The 17,411-nt window shown below is 39.0% G+C and overlaps 2 pseudogenes; one reads left to right on the top strand and one right to left on the bottom strand.

Moving 5' to 3' along the window:
- The window catches only part of LOC116904338, a 30,446-nt pseudogene extending 17,200 nt beyond the window's left edge, over positions 1-13,246 (top strand).
- Positions 13,247-14,829: 1,583 nt separating this feature from the next.
- Positions 14,830-15,822, bottom strand: LOC116902764 (annotated as a pseudogene).
- Between the last annotated feature and the right edge of the window lie 1,589 nt (positions 15,823-17,411).

The raw sequence follows: 17,411 nt of genomic DNA, 5'->3' as shown, positions 1-17,411 counted from the left end.
TTCCTTCTCCAGACTTAGGATGAAAGCTTTCTTCCCTTTGGGAACAGGAAGCTGATAGCATATTGTATTACATCAACGTGGCAGGCATACGATGCGTTCCCCATCACCACCAAGATAGACTGTTAGAAGTTCCAGGCAGCCTAGACGAATAGTTAAATTTTATGGGAGGCTGAGTACAATGAGTAATTTCCCTCTTGTGCAAGAAGAGAATTTTACTTTCCTAAGCAAATTGGCTTCAAAGAAAATACTGCAGTTTAGTCTAGGAGGGCACACAATCCCTTCAGTAGCAATTCTGCATCTGCGACTGCACTTTCTTCTAAATCCCCATAGAACGAATTCACAGACCAGTGCCCTTGGTATTTGCCAAAACATATGGATAGCCACATTTTCTTTTATTTGCCTTATATGTGGGTCTACTTTAGGCTACAGTGACTTGAGGATAAAATTATTCAAGTTTTCTTAAAAGATTATGGAGTACCCGGCACTTTTTAATCTAAATAATTTCATAATGATTTATCAAGCTCAAACTCTGAGTTCGATGCTCAGGTCAGAGAGCTAATAAGTCATGTTCTTTGACCTCAGACAACTCTCTACAGGAAAAAGGAAATAGAAAGATGGAAATTTACTCCCACTGCTGAGAACTGACCCGAAGTTGAAGCTTAAACTGAGTTAGAGTCCAGCTCTAAGCTCCTTCACTAAAATGTCACACTGCTCTTAAATAACACATCAGAACTTCTCCTAACTCCATTTAGATCTTTGAGAAAATTACCCATGGGTTGCTTTCTGTCATTTAAAGGATTTACTTTGCTTGCCAGGCAAGATTTATCCAACGCTGTAAATGAACCTGCTATCTGAAGAGAAAATGCTAATAGGCCACAAAGATGATCTTCATTTATACAGTTCCTGGAAATCTTAGAATATTTGCTAATTGCCTAGGAACAAATTAAGAGGAAGACGTGTTTAAAATTCCCATCCAACTTCATATGCCTACCACTTGAGAGGACTGAACACGCAAGGGAATATAGGGGAGTAAGAGTTTTCCTCAGGACTAGGCTGACTGGGAGCTTGCCATGTGGTCACTAACACTTCTATTTCTGACTCACACTGATACTTTTGAATCACCCATCAACAGGTGATTAGGTTCTAACTGCAGAGTGATAGGTTTGGAGTTCATTTTCACTTAAATGGAAAATTATATCACATCTGATAGAAGCTACAAGGAAACACTTATCATTGCGCCCTTTCAAAGAGCTCCAAGCTATCATTTAATTCCCACCCAATCACTTTGAGGCTTAGAATTTTCATCTCCATTTCACAGATAAGGAGAAGAAACTATGGTAGCTTCCACACTTGGCCAGAGGCCACGCAACAAAATCAATACCACAGCAGAGATCACAGCTCAGCCCACTTAGATACTTTTGACTTCTAGGCTTCCAGGACAAAGAATCTTAGAAAATGAGCCAATCTTTGAAAAACCAGGCACCTCGGTAAAGTCCCTGTCTCCTTTGTAAGTAGAAACCTCTGACTTTTATTTCAAGCTTTCGGGAAAGTTCCTACTCACCAAAGGACAGCCAGAAAAAATAAAATTAATAAGAAAGGGAACCAACTGTCTATGTAGAAATTGAAATAACACAAAATTGAATACACTTGATTTATCTGTTACCCATTCTTCTCTAGGACTCTCAAAAAACAATTGATCCATTTATTTTTGAAAGTATACGTCTCAGGTTATCCCCAGCATTGTTGTAGCTTGTGTCAAGTTTGTGTAGTTAGCTACTGTTGTGAGGCAATTTATTTACAACTTTATGTGCTCAAAATGCCACATGGATGAATCCATCTCATGTTGAAGACCAAGAATCTGAACAAAACTTAGTTGGGAAATGTATTTAGGCTTCACCAAAGGGTATAGGCCAGATTTCAAGGATTATGTCTCAGTTGAAAAATGTGACTGGAGAAAGAGCAGCTTCCAACTTACTCAGTTTGGTTCCTTGGCACATCTCTCCATGCACTCTGATATTTGTGTGATTCACAGACTCACAGATTTCATGGACCAACAGGGTGGGATTGGAATTAACCAACAGCTAGCTTCCTCAGACCTTTTGCTTGTAGGTATGAAGTTGTATGAGTTCTCAACTTCTAGAATTGAAAACATTTTTCTTGTATATCCTACTACTCCGTTTTTCTGGAAAACAGTGACTAATACACTAAACAAATTAATGTAAGAGTTAACAGAAAACATATTTGCCCCAAATTCCCTTGTCAGGATTTTAGGGTGACATATATAAAAAAACTGATGTGTCATCACAAGGAAAGACCAGAGTTTGGGATGATTAACAGTATATGTGTGGTGCTGTATGATTCATTTTTATGTCACTGTGACCAAATACCTAACAGAAGCCACCAAAAATGACAGGGCTATATTTAACTCATGGTTTAGAGAGTTGAGACTGTGGTGGTAGGCTTACATCCATACATTTCTCACTGGGCAAAACAGGAAGCAGGGAGTTTAAGCTCAGCCTATAAACAGATGTCCAGGCCCTTCACCAGAGATTGATTTCTGATGGCAAAGTTAGGCTCCACAAAATTTAAAAATTTTGAGGAACCTGTGTTTGAATAAGCCTGGGGCAGACATTTCATGCTTAAAGTCTTAACATGGCTGAAGGTAGCCAGGAAGGGTTGCAGGGTGGAAACCACGAGGTTTCTGACGCCTATCACAAGTAATTAAAGAGGGTCCATGAATTATTGTGTTAAAGTGACATATAGCTGACTACCTTTAATCAAAAGGTGCTGCCAAATTTGAACCTTTTATCTTGTGACCAAGGGTAAAATGAATGAAGACAGCTAATGCCATGTTATGTTTGTTTTCTACATTTATAATACAGAGCTTGACCATTTGGTTTCTTCAGTGCTGAGGATTGAACCCTATGCCTTCCACATACTAGCAAACTAAATCCTTTCCCCTTAAAGTTACCTTTATTAACCATCTAATAAAATAATTCATTTAAACTATATGTGCATGTGAGAAAGGGAGAAGGGCATAGTTAGAAAAACTGAGTTAGTAGTCAGGGGACATACATTTACAACAATTTTCCAAAAATCAAAAGGGAGAAATGAAGAGAAAAAACAACAAGCATAAAAGAAAAAGAATAAAGCAACAGTGAATTTTGAGAAGGATCTCTGAGAAACACAAAGTCCTGCTGTGTCATCAGTTGAACTTGTCCTTTGGAGATAATGTTTTATAGTCACTCTAGACACTAACCACTGGATACCATAACAAAGTAGACACATTTCTTTCTTCATGGAGTTAAAGTTCATGTCAAGAAAACAGATTAGCATGATAGCAAACAAATACTTAAAACAGTTTCAGTTATGACAGAGTCATATGAAGAAAAATAAATTGTGCAGTATGGGAAAGAATAAGAACTAATTTCTCATTAGTCACAGAAAATCATTCTGAAGGAACAAAATTAGCCTCAGCACTGCAAAATAAGAAGACTTGTGAAAACTGAAGACACAATATTTTATGGGGTTGGGAAAGCAAACCTAAAGACGAGGGCAGTTAATATTTGCCTTCTTCTACGAAGGGAAAGAAAGCCATGTTACCAGCAGGCCTATAATTTCCAGAAATGGGGGGAGTTGGGGACAGTTTTAATGTGTTTTTGTTATGGGATGTTTTAGAACTGTTGGGAGCCATGGAAGGAAAGGACTTGTGTTTCAAGAACACCACTTTTCTGCTTGTCTATGGAAGAGAGAGATGAAGAAAACGAAAAAAATCATGATGAATCAATATTTAAAAACAAGATTTGATTGATATCTGAGGTTTGATTTAAACATGAACAAGAACTGATGGATCAAATGTGTAAGGGAAAGGAATGATTTGCTTGCTGCTGGTTGAATGGCAGACGAGAGAGAGAACTAAAACATGGTTCCACTATTTTGCTACAGCACATCAGTGTGTGACAGCATGTATGTAATAAGCCTATGGAAAAAGGATTTAGTAACACTGTGGTAATTATTTTCATGAGGAGATATGATGAAGATGCAGAGGTGAAACAGCAGTTAAGAAAACTTGTTACTCAATCATTAAGACAGGCTGTGGATCCATACTCCTGTACTGGGCGGTTCTCAAAGGCCTGAAACTTGAGGTCAAAAGGATCTAATGCCATTTTTTGTCTTCCATGGGCACCTTCACATACTAGTTAATATATTTTCACACACACACAAACACATCCACACCACTAAAATAAAATAAATCTTTTAGGAAAATATAGAAACAATAGACATATTAGCCATAAGGTTAACAAAAACCATGCTCATGTTTTAAGTGAAACTTTATGAATAAGTGGAAGAGTTTAGTAGAACTTCTGAGAGAAGAATGTGTTGCTTAACCTATGGTCTTAAATAATGATTCTCTGTTTATAATATGAAAATACTTGTATCTAAATTGGTCAACTCCTTAGAACAGTAAATGTTTGTTCAGAAAGTGAATGGGTCAGCTAAAAGATGTGTTAATGTTTTACAGCACTTGACACATGACCAAACCATTCTCTATGGGGTTATGCCCCAGAGTGTCATGGAACCACTCCTAGCTAAAATCTTTGAAATAATTTGATTAAATGAAATCATGGACTTTATATTTTTGTACGTGCAGAAGTGAATCCCACTGTTGAGTTTGGGAAAGAGCCCTGAGGAAAGAGGGAACAAGAGGCATGAAGCTGGACCACAGGGGAAATTGTCAGTGTTGTGGAGCTCTATGTGATTCACGAGGCTGTCAGTCAATGACAAGCAAAGAGACCCAACTCTTCCTAAGGCTAAGTGTCTTTCCGGCAATAAATTAGAGAAGAGGAGAGCTCACTCATTATTCAGACCAGGAAATCTCTCTTCAATGAAGAAGGAACTCAAGATGTCTTAATTAAGTGAAAGTCTCTCTTTGACCATGGGGCACTTGGGTATAGGGATGACAATTATTGGACATCCAGGTATTAAGTGTATTAAGTAAGCTCTGCGGAAATGAACTGCTAAGAACTATGTCTTGGTTTTGCAGATTGTTCTTTTCTTAAACATAAACAGAGGGCAAAAAGTACCACACACACACACACACACACACACACACACACACACACACCACACCCAATATATATATATATATATAGAGAGAGAGGGGGGGGGGGGAGGAGTGAGTGAGAGTACAGTGTACTTAGCATTAAAAACTAATGTTGTCCTTTGTTTTCAAGGAGTAGACACACCCAAACCACTGCCCCAAAATGAGACTATGTCCAAGTGATAAAATGCAGCCCGCTAGTTTCAAGGCTGGGAATACACTCACAGTGAAAGCATCTCCATGAAGAGCACATTTCGGTTTTGCTGTGGTTGAATGTGGTGAATGTGTGGTGCCCCTTCAAAGACTTCTGTGTTAAAAAGCTGGACCCAGGCTGCCTGTGCTTTTCTGGAAGGTTAGGAGTCTTTGAAGAGGTCAGGCTTCCCTGGAGGAAGGACAGTCTAGAGCATTAAGAGCTAGGCTTCAGATATGATCACCCAGGCATGCTTCCTGTACCTTTTCTTCCTTACTGCAGATACAATGGGATCAGCACCTCGCACTCCTGCCACTATTCATTCCATCCTATGGTAGACCACATCTTATCAAGCTGTAATCCAAAGCAAACCACGGTTTCCCAGAGTTGTTTTTTTTTTTAATTATCTTTATTTTTTTTTACACTCAGTTTTTATCCCCCTCCTGGTTCACCCTCTGACAGCTTTTTATCCTATTCTTCCTTCCCCATCTCCAAGAGGACATCCCTAATCCCTTTACTCTACCCCATTAGGCCTCCCTGCTCCCTGGGGCCTAAGTCTTTTGAGGGTTAGGTATATCATCACTCACTGAGTCCAGAACAGGCAGTTGCCTGCTGTTTATTTGTTGGAAGCCTTGTACCAGCTAGTGTATGCTGCCTGATTTGTGATTCAGTGTCTGAAGGATCTCAGGGGTTCAGGTTAGTTTAGACTGTTGGCCTTCCTACGGGGTCGCCCTCCTCCACAATTTCTTCCAGCCTTTTCTTAATTCAACCAGAGGGGTCCCCAACTCCAGTTCATTGGTTGGGTGTAAGTATCTGCTTCTGTCTCAATGAGCTGCTTGTTGGACCTCTCAGAGGGTAGCCATGCTTGGCTCCTATCTGTAAAAACACCATACCATCAGTAATAGTGTCAGGCCTTAGAGCCTCCCCTTGAGATGGATCCCAAATTGGGCCGGTCACTAGACCTCCTTTCCCTCAGCCTCTTCTCAAGTTTTGTCCCTGCAGTTAGACGGGTACAATTCTGGGTCAGAATTTTTGACTATGGGATAGCAACCCCATCCCTCCCCTGGATGCCCTGTCTTTCTACTGGAGGGGACTCCATAAGTTCCCTCTGCCCACTGTTTGGCATTTCACCTAAGGTCCCTCTCTTTAAATTCTCAGTTTCTTACCTCCTAAGTGTCCAGTGCATTCTAGAGGGTTCCCCTAACTTCCACCTCCCAGAGTTGCCTGTTTCCATTCATTCTGCTGGCCCTCACTGCCACCAATACTTGATCATGTTCCATTTTAGCCATCCCCCTCCCTTTTCCCACCCATGTCCTTCCCTCCCACTAACCCTGTGGTTGCTTTCATTTTCCCTCCCACGTGGGATTAGAGCAACCTCACTTGGGCCGTTCGGCTTGTTAACCTTCTTGAGTTCTGCGGATTGTATCCTGCGTATTCTGTACTTTTCTGGCTAATATACCCTTATTAGTGAGTACATATGATACATGTCTTTTTGCGTCTGAGTTACGTCACTCACGATGGTATTTTCTAGCCCCATCCATATGCCTGAAAAAACCATGATGTCCTCGTTCTTAATAGCTGAGTAGTATTCCATTGTGTGAATGAACCACATTTTCTGCATCTATTCTTTCTTTGTGGGTTGTTTCCAGCTTCTGGCTTTCACACATAAGGCCACTATGAACGCAGAGAAGCCAGTGCTCCTGCGGCGTGGAGGGGCATCTTTTGGGCATATGCCCAAGAGAGGCATAGCTGTGTCCTCAGGTAGCTCTACTTCAAATTTTCTGTGGAACCTCCGGAATGATTTCCAGAATGGTTGTACTAATTTGTAATCTCACCCGCAATGGTGAAGTGTTCCTCTTTCTCCCCTTTCTTGCCAACATGTCCTGTGACCTGAGTTTTTGATCTTAGATATTCTGATAGGTAGAAGGTGGAATCTCAGGTTCGTTTCGATTTGTATTTCCGTGATCACTAAGAACTTTGGACTCTTCTTTAAGTGCTTTTCTGCCATTCCAAATTCCTCTATTGTGAATTCTCTTTTTAGTTCTATACCCCATTTTTTGACTGAGTTGTTTGATTTTTGAAGGTTAGCTTCTTGAGTTCTTTATATATTTTGAATATTAGCCCTCTATTGAATTTGGGGTTAGTGAAGAGTTTTCCCCAATTTGTAGTTTGCTGATTTGTCCTATTGACTCTGTCCTTTACCTTACAAAAACTTTTGAGTTTCATGAGGATCCATTTATCAATTCTTATTCACAGTGCCTGAGCCAATGGAGTCTATTTAGGAAATGTTCCAACCAATGTCACTGAGTTTGAGGTTCTTTCCCACTTTCTCTCCTATTAGATTCAATGTATTAGGTTTGATGTGGAGGTCCTTGATCAATCTGAGCTTGGGATTTGTACACAGAGATAAAGTGGATCAATTTGTATTCTTCTACAAACGGAATGCCAATTATATTAGCATTTGTTGAAAATTCTGTCTTTTTTCTTCAGTGTATAGTTTTGTCTTCTTTGTTAAGTATCAAGTGACCATAGGCGTGGGATATGTGTGTGTGTGTGTGTGTGTGTGTGTGTGTGTGTGTGTGTGTGTGTGTGTGTGTTGCAAATAGTGATACCTGATCTTTTCTTTCCAATTTGTATCATCTTGATCTCCTTTTGTTGTCTAATTGTTCAAGCCAGAACTTCAAGTACTGTACTGTATAGATATGGAGAGAGTGAGCATCCTTGTCTTGTCCTTGATATTAGTGAGATTTCTTCAAGTATCCCTGCATTTAATTTGATATTGGCTGTTGGTTTGCTGTACATTGCTTTTATTATGTTTAGATATGGCCATTGAGTCCCTGTTCTCTCTAATATTTTTAACATGAAAAGGTGTTGTATTTTGTCAAATGGCTTTTCAGTATCTAATGAGATGATAATGTGATTTTTTTTTCATTTGTGTTTGTTTATATAGTGGATTACATTAATGAATTTTCATATATTGAGCCAACCTTGCATCTCTTGGATGAAGCCTACTAGATCACAGCGAATGATGGTTTTCATGTGTTCTTGGATGCAGCTTGTTAGAATTTTATTGAGTATATTTGCATCAATATTCAAAAGTAAAATTTGTCTGTCTCTCTCTTTCTTGTGTCTTTGTGTGGTTTAGGTATCAGAGTAAGTATGGCATCACAGAATGAATTAGGTAGTCTTATTTCTGCTTCTATTTCATGGAATAGTTTGGGAAATGTTATCATCTCTTCTTTGAAGGTCTGGTTGAATTCTTCACTAAAGCCATCTGGCCCTGAAGCTTTTTTGGTTGAGGGTTTTAATGATTTCTACTATTCCTTTAGGGAATGTGGGCCCGTTTAGATAGTTTACCTGTTCTTGGTGTAATTTTGGTACTTGGTATCTTTCTGAAAAAAATCATCCATTTATACTAGATTTTCCAGTTTTGTTGATTTTAGGCTTTTGTTGTAGGATCTGGTGATTTTTTTTTTTTGAGTTTCCTCAGTTTCTGTTATATCTCCCTTTTCATTCCTGATTTTGTAAATTTGAATACTGGTTCTGTGTCCTTTAGGTAGTTTAGCTAGTGGCTTTCTATCTTATTGATCTTCTCAAAGAACCAGCTTTTGGTTTTATTGAGTCTTTGTATCATTTTCTTTGTTTCTATTTGGCTGATTTCTGCCTTAAGTTTGACTATTTCCTCCTTCTACTCCTCTTGGGTATGTTTGCTTCTTTTTGTTTTAGGGCTTTCAGGTGTACTGTAAAGTTCCTAGTGTAGGATCTCTCCAAATTCTTTAAGAGGTCACTTAGGGTTATAAGTTTTCCTTTTAGCAATGCTTTCATTGTATGCTATACGTTTGGTTATGCTGTGTTATCCTTTTTATTGAATCCAGGAAGTCTTTCATTTTTTTCTTTACCAAGTTATCATTGAGTAGAGAGTTGTTCAGTTTTCATGGGTGTGTAGGTTTTCTGTTGTTTTTGTTGTTATTGAAGTCTAGCCTTAGTCCTTGGTGATATGATGGGATGTATGTGATTATTTCAATCTTCTTGTATCTGTTGAAACTTGTTTTGTGATCAATTATATGGTCAATTTTGGAGAAGGTACCACGAGGTGCTGAGAAGTTACATTCTTCTGTTTTAGAATGAAATGTTCTGTAGATACCAGTTAAATCCATTTGGTTCATAACCTCTATTAGTTGCATTGTGTCTCTCTTTAATTTCTGTTTCAATGACTTGTCCATTGGTGAGAGTGGGGTTTTGAAGTCTTCCATTATTATTGTGTGGGATTCAAAGTGTGTTTTGAGCTTTAGTGAAACTTATTTTATGAATATGGGTACCCTTGAATTTAGACATATATGTTCAGAATTGAAAACACCTTGGTGGGTTATTTCTTTGATGAATATTAAGTGTCCTTCCCTATCTTGCTTGATAACTTTTGGTTGAAAGTCTATTTTATTGGATATTACGATGGCAACTCCAGCTTGTTTCTTGGGACCATTTACTTGGAAGACATTTTTCTAGACTTTTACTCTGAAGTAGTGTCTGTCTTTGTTACTGAGGTATGTTTCTTATTCAGCCAAATGCTGGATTCTGCTTGTGTATCTAGTCTGTTAGCTTATGTCCTTTTATTGGGGAAATGAGTTTATTAATATTTAAAGATATTAAAGACATATAATTGTTAGTTCCTGTTATATGTGTTGTTGTAAGCGGCATTATGTGCATGTGATTCTCTCCTTTTTGTTGTGAGATAATTAATATCTTGTGGGTTTTAGTTAGTTTGTTTTTTTGGGTATTTTTTGGGGGGTGTAGGCACCCTTTTTATGTTGTAGCTTTCCTTCTAGAATCCTCTGTAGGGTTAGATAGATGATGTTTAAATTTGGTTTTATCCTGGAATATTTTGGTTTTTCCATCTATGATGATTGAGAATTTTGCAGGGTTGAGTACCCCAGGCTGGCATTTTTGTTCTCTGAGGATCTGTATGACCTTGGATCAAACTCTCCTGGCATTCAGGGTTTCTGTTGAAAGTCTGGTGTAATTCTGATAGGTAAATTTGACTTTTTTTGTTACTTGGTCATTTTCCCTTATTGATTTTAATATTCCTTATTTGTTCTGGGCATTTAGTGTTTTGATTATTATGTGATGACTGGATTTTCTTTTCTGGTCCAATCTATTTGATGTTCTATAGGCTTCTTGTACATTTATGGCCATCTCTTTCTTTAGATTGGGAAGGTTTTTTTTTATGATTTTGTTTAAGGTGTTTTTGGGCCCTTTGAGTTGGGGATCTTTGCTTTCTTCTATTCTTATTACTCTTAGATTTGGTTATTTCACGGTGTCCTGGATTTCTTGGATGTATTGGGTTATGGGCTTTTACTGTTTTGAGTTTTCTTTGACAATTGTATCAATATCTTCTAAGATATCTTCTATGCCTGAGATTCTTCTATCTCTTGTATTCTATCATTGATGTTTGCATCTGTAGTTCCTGACCGTTTTCCTAGGTTTTCCACTTTCAGGGTTGCCTCCATTTGTCTTTTCTTTGTTGTTTCCACTCCCATCTTTGGGTCTTAGACTGCTTTATTCAACTCCTTCACCTTTTTTGTGTTCCTATATTTCTTTAAGGGATTAATTTGTTTCCTCTTTAAGGACTTCTATCTATTTACTTGTGTTTTCCTGTATTTTTTCAGTGAGTTATTTACATCTCCCTTAAAAGACTCTATCTTTATGAGATTGGATTTTAGATCAGCATCCTGGTTTTCAATGGTATTGGTGTTTGAAGAATTGGATTCTGATGATGCTAAAATATATTGGCTTCTGTTGCTTATGACTTTGTGCTTGTCTCTTGCTATCTGGTTATCTCTGGTGTTAGCTGGCCTGGGTGTTTCTGTCTGGAGCCTGCCTTTTGTGTCCCTGGGATGCTGCAGGTCCCTGGGATGCTGTGGCCCTGGCTGTAGCAGACGTTCTGGGAGGCCATTAGGCTGTGTTGTTTTCAGAGAGGCAGACAAGTTGCTGATCTGTTTCCCTGCATGCAGCAGATCTCCTGGGAAGCCTTTAGACTGTTTGGTCTACAGAGGAGCAGTCAATCTGATGATCTGCCTTGGCAGAAGGCTCTCCAGAGTTGTTTTTATCAGGTACATGGTCACGGCAATGAGAAAAGAGATAAACTCCTAAAATCCAGGTCTTTATGTTACTCTTCCCGCCTTCCCTTAGAACAATGTAAATAAACACCACACAGGATTTTTTCCTTTTTTAATAAAGAAAACTACAGTTTACTTAGCATTAAAACAAAGATGTCCTTTCCTTCTACAATTCAATTTATTCATTTTGTTTTCTTCATTTTTCCCAAGCAGCAACCTGCAAATGATTGTCCTAAGTGTGCTTTGCTAGTATACAATATTAACATACAAATGATTCTGTATATTTTATTTTTCTTCTTCTTATTTTTTTAGGCTTTTGACATTATACCCTTACTATAATAATTTACCCTTCCCCTTTGAACCTCTAAACTCTCTAATATACCCCATCTTTCTCTCTTTTATATTCATGGCATTTTTTTCCATTAACTATTTTACATGTATATATGTATGCACGCTCTGTCTCTGTATTGTTTCTTGCATGTACGCGTTCAGGGCTGACCATTTGATTTTGGATAACCAATTGGTATGCTCTTCACTGGTAAACATGATTTATCACACTCTTGGGATACTTTCGTTGACTGTACTTCTTTTGTAGGTTAAGATTTTTTGTGGGTTTTATCCTTCTATTTTGCATATATATATATATATATATATATATATATATATATATATATATATATTATATATATTTGTCCTAGTTCAGCTCACATTTAGCAGTCATGCTGGTAAAACTTTATGGGTATTTTTCCTGACATTACTAGGAGACACAATCTCTTATTAAACTCCGTGTTCTCTGGCTTTTACAATCTTTCCACTTATGGAATGATTCTGGGGCCTTAGGAGCAGGAGTTGTATTGTAGCTGTAGCTGTTAGGACAGGGATACATGTCTGCATGTCAATTGCCTGTGGTATTCTGTAATGGTCTCCATCTGTTGAAAAGAGACATTTTTTTTTGATGAGGGCTAAGGAATATACTGCAAAATAAAAATACATATGAGTCTATACAAATATATAAATAGAGCAAAGGCTAAAAGTAACTCAGTCTGGCAAATGCTTGCCCAGAAAACCCTATTCTTAAGAATAACTATCCACATAGAGCATTTCTATTTGAAACAGCAGGGGCAGACCTGAGGCTGGAAAATTATCCACTGAACCCCTAATCAGGACACGTCCTTCCCCAATTCAAGCCATGTAAATGCCCAAGCCGTTGGTGCCATAGCACATGGTTTCTACTTCCTCAAAAGACTATGGTCCTTCAGTTATTCTGACTTAAAAAAAATATCCTGAGCTCCCCCGCCACCGCATCTCCTTAAGGACCTCAAACGGAAGTGGTGCCTGGTGTAAAGCCAAGGTTTTGAGGACTACATGAAGAAGCTAGTAGTAGGGCTGGCTCTTAGGAAGATGAGTGCCATGGCCAAACCAGACTGCATCATTACCTGTGACGGCAACAACATCACCGTCAAAACCGAGAGCACAGGGGTTGGGGATTTAGCTCAGTGGTAGAGCGCTTGCCTAGCAAGCGCAAGGCCCTGGGTTTGGTCCCCAGCTTCGAAAAAAAGAAAAAAGAAAAAGAAAAAAAAAACAAAACAAAACAAAAAAAATGAGAGCACAGTGAAGACGACCGTGTTTTCTTGCACCCTGGGAAAGAAGTTTAATGAAAACACAGCTGATGGCTGGAAAACTGAGACAGTCTGCACCTTCGCAGTCGGTGCCCTGGTCCAGCACCAGAAGTGGGAAGGGAAAGAAAGCACGATAACGAGAAAAATGAAGGACCAGAAGATGGTGGTGGAATGTGTCATGATCAATGCCATCTGTACTCGAAGATACAATGAAATGAGCTAACTCGTCACCCTGGACAGAAGTCAGCTGCCCGTGGGAATAATCTCAATTCAATGATCAGGTCGTACAGAACCACACTGCCTCACTTCTTTGGTTTTATTTTTCATGAGTGTTCGTCACAGGCACTTTACCTGAAACCCATGTCAAACCATTGGTTTACCCAGGATCATACCTTTGGTTAGTAAATAAATGTGTTTATGCTAAAACAAACAAACAAACAAAAAAACAAAAACAAAACCTGTTTATGAAGATGCCCACTTTCTGTCTTTTATTTCTATATTGCAGTCATCTGTCCAGTCTGAATATAAAGTTTAAATGAAAATTTCTCATTTGAGCTGATAATGCTCCTTCTAAGAGGCAAATAATTAAACAAAAACTCTAACACCAGGCATAATAATAAAAAAGCCTTCTTGGCTAATGTGGTCCAATAGACTCCCCAAATGTAATAGGCTATTGATATTGGCCTAGAGGTGAAAGTAGGCCCTATTGCGGAAGACATTTGAGAAAAAGGGCCCAGATCCCTTCACTTAGAAATTATTTGAAATTTCCATTTATGGGGCCTAGCTTTCATGGTATCAGAGGCGTTATGCAAGGTACCAAATGAGGGACGCAACAAACAATACTATGACACATAGGTACTAAAAGAGTGTCCAGCATGTGACAATAACCCCACAGGTACTATAGTGGTAGGTATAACTTGGAGGTAACCAACAGCTCTCTATTTCAACACAAGATTAACTAAATTAAAGAGAAATAGTGTCTTGTGAAACTCCCCAGGGCTCATGAAGGCATAAATTTTGTAGGAGAATCTACAGCTGCTAGTTTAGTAAATCAGTATAATCCCTAATTACACTGTGTGTGTGTGTGTGTGTATGTGCATGTGTGTGTTTGTGTGTGTGTGCGTGTGTATGTGTGTGTGTATATATGTATAGATTTGTATAGTGTGTGTGTGTATATATGTATATATTTGTATAGTGTGTGTGTGTGTGTGTGTGTGTGTGTGTGTGTGTGTCTGTACTGGAGAGGATCTCATGTTGTTCAAGGTGACCTAGAAATTGCTGTATATGCAAGTTTGACCTTTAACTCTAACCATCCTGGACACCACTCAAGTGTAGGACTATAAGCATATACTACCATGACCAAAGATGTTATTTAACTCTTAGCATAATATTAAAAGCATGATTTAAAAAATTATCTAGGAACCAATATTGGGCTTCCAAAGCATATGAATGAAATACATTTACATGAAAGATTTGCCTACTATGAGAAATGTTTTTCTATTTCTATCTATGTATCTATGTATCTATCTATGTATCTATCTATCTATCATCTAGCTAGCTAGCTAGCTATTTATCTATCTATCTATCTGTCTGTCTACATTTAATTTTGGTAGGTGCAGTGAACTTTATTGATGGTATCCAAGAGAGTAGGGCTCCATAGGCCCCTCCCTTAATTGTGAGTGTTTCAGATGGAAACTGTGAGGGAGATGCTCAGTATTGGAGGCCAAATTGGGGTAGAGATTCCTCAGCAGCCAAAGGCCTCTCTTTGCTCCTGAGGCCTTGCTGGAATACATGGTCCAGGGCTTCTTACTCCTTGTAGGCCATTTAGACCATGAGGTTCACCACCATATTGCTGTAGTCATTTTCCATGTCATATTAGAAAATGAGTCTTACAATGTTATCATTGAGAGCAATACCAGCCCCAGCATCAAAGCTGGAGAAGTGAGAATTACTGTTAAATTTGCAGGAGACAACCTAGTTCTTAATGTAGCTTAGCATGCCTGTTAATGGACCCTCAGAAGCCTGCTTCACAACTTTCTTGATGTCATCATACTTGGCAGGATTCTCCTGGTGCCTGTGTGATTCCCAGTGGAAACATTGGAGTTAGGGACACAGAAGGTCATGCCAGTTCTGCTATGGTATGACCTTGCCTTTGCAGGTACAGTGGATGCAGGGATAATGTTCTGGGAAGCCCCATGTCCATCATGACACAGAGGGGCCCCCAGATGGGCCATCCATGGGCTTCTGAATGGTAGTGATGTTAAGACTATGCTCATAAGTCCTTCCACAATACCAAAGTTGTCATTGATGACCTTGCCTAGGGAGATAAGCAGTTGGTGGTACAAAGAAGCATTGCTGAAAATCTTGAGTGAGTTGTCATAGTTCTCATGGTTCATACCAATCACAAACATGGAAGCATCAACAGAAGGGACAGAGATGATAACCATTTTGGCCCCACCCTTCAAGTAGGCCCTGGCCTTCTCCAAGGTTTTGAATATGCCGGTAGATTTCACAACATAGTCAGCACCAGCATCACCCCGTTTGATGTTAGTGGGCTTTCACTTCTGAGAAATAGTGATGGGCTTCCTGTTGATGACGAACTTCCCATTCTCAGTCTTGATGGTACCATTGAATTTACCAGGGGGAAAGCCATACTGGAACATGTGGATGATGTAGTTGACGTCAATGATGGGGTCATTAATGGCAACAAACTCCACTTTGTCAGATGCAGATGAAAATTGCAGCCCTGGCAAACAGGTTCCCAATATTGACAATTCCATTCATTCTGACCTTCACCATTGTGTCTAAGATACAATGATAAGATGCTGGAACTACACAAAACTTGTGACTATTACTGGTTCAGGGAGGAGCTGAGACACTTTGTTGCAACCTTGTTTATTCATATACATGGGCTCCCTCCCTCTAAGATGATGTTCCAGAGGTCAACATTGGATGTGAGGAAAACAATACATTATAGCTCAGCAATAGGGGTTTTCCAAACTGGGAGATTTGTTAAGCAAATGTTGAGGTGTTACAAGAGCAGAACATATGTATAACAAATTAATCGCTCCTGAAACAAAGTCATGGTTGCAAGGCAGGCAAAACAATGTAGTCACATGTGGTCATATAACCCTTTGAAACAAAGGTAGTAATGCAAGATCATTATAAACAATTTTTCTTTATTAATTTATTTATTCACTTCAGATCCTGATCACAGGCCCTCCTCTTCTCCCAGTGTCCCCTTACATCTCACATGGTCCTTTTCTCCATCCCCTTCTCTTCACTTCTGAGAAGGGGGAGGTCCCTGCCAGGGAACCAACCCACTCTGGCACCTCAAGTCACTGCAGGACTAGGCACATCCTCTCCCACTTAGGTCAGACAAGACAGACTAATTAGGGGAGCAGGATCCACAGGCAGGCAACAGAGTCAGGTTAAGCTCCTGCTCCAGTTTGTGGAGGACCCACATGAAGACTACATATATGCAGAGGCCTAGGTCCAACTCTTATATGTTCTTTGGTTGATGGGTGAGTCTCTGAAATGCCCAAGAGTCCAGGTTAGTTGATTCTGTTGGTCTCCTTGCACAGTCTCTATCCCCCTGTGCTTCTCAATCCATTCCCCAACTCTTCCAGAATTTTTTTCTTTAAATAACTTCATTTTTTAATGAAATGCTTTTTGGAGATATTCTACTTTCTGAATAAACTAAATATTTACCCCAAAGAAGGTTTGGACACAGGAAGAACACACAGGTGGAAATGGCCTAAAGTCATTCAGAGAGATTTGTAGGGTTGTGTTGCTTTCCCATACTTGCAGAATGTCAAGTCTTGTAAGCTGAAGTAAAGTCAAATAAGCTGTGCTTCTAATTTCTTATATAACTCTGACACTTAGTAAAGCCTCTCTAGTTTATAGGTTTGGTTTTCAAATGGTGCTCCATAAAAACCCAGGCCCTCTTTTTGACTTTTGGAATCAGCATGTACATTTTAACCCTCTTCCCTGTAATTTTTCTTTTTAATTAACATTTTATTAAGATACAATCCACAAATCACAGAGTTCACTTTTCAAATGTACACTTCATTGGCTCTTAGCTTATTTGAAAAGTTGGACAGTCGCACTTTGGTATAAGCTGTATCACTCTCCAAGGAAATCAGGTATCTATCTCTTAGGAAGTCAAGTATCACTCTCCAAGAAAATCAAGTATCTATTAGCAGTTCTTCACTATTCCCCACATTTCTTCTTTCTACAACCCACAAATCTACTTTTAAGTATTTTTTGTTTGGGGCATTTCATACACGTGTTGGTTGTTTTTGCTCAACTTGACAGAAACATTCATATCTTGGAAGAAATTATCTTAATTGAGAAAATGCCTTTATAAGGTGGCATGTAGGCAAGTC

The sequence above is a fragment of the Rattus rattus genome, chromosome 6 (assembly GCF_011064425.1).
Source record: "Rattus rattus isolate New Zealand chromosome 6, Rrattus_CSIRO_v1, whole genome shotgun sequence".
NCBI lineage: Eukaryota > Metazoa > Chordata > Mammalia > Rodentia > Muridae > Rattus > Rattus rattus.
This window is presented reverse-complemented; position numbering and strand designations above follow the sequence as displayed.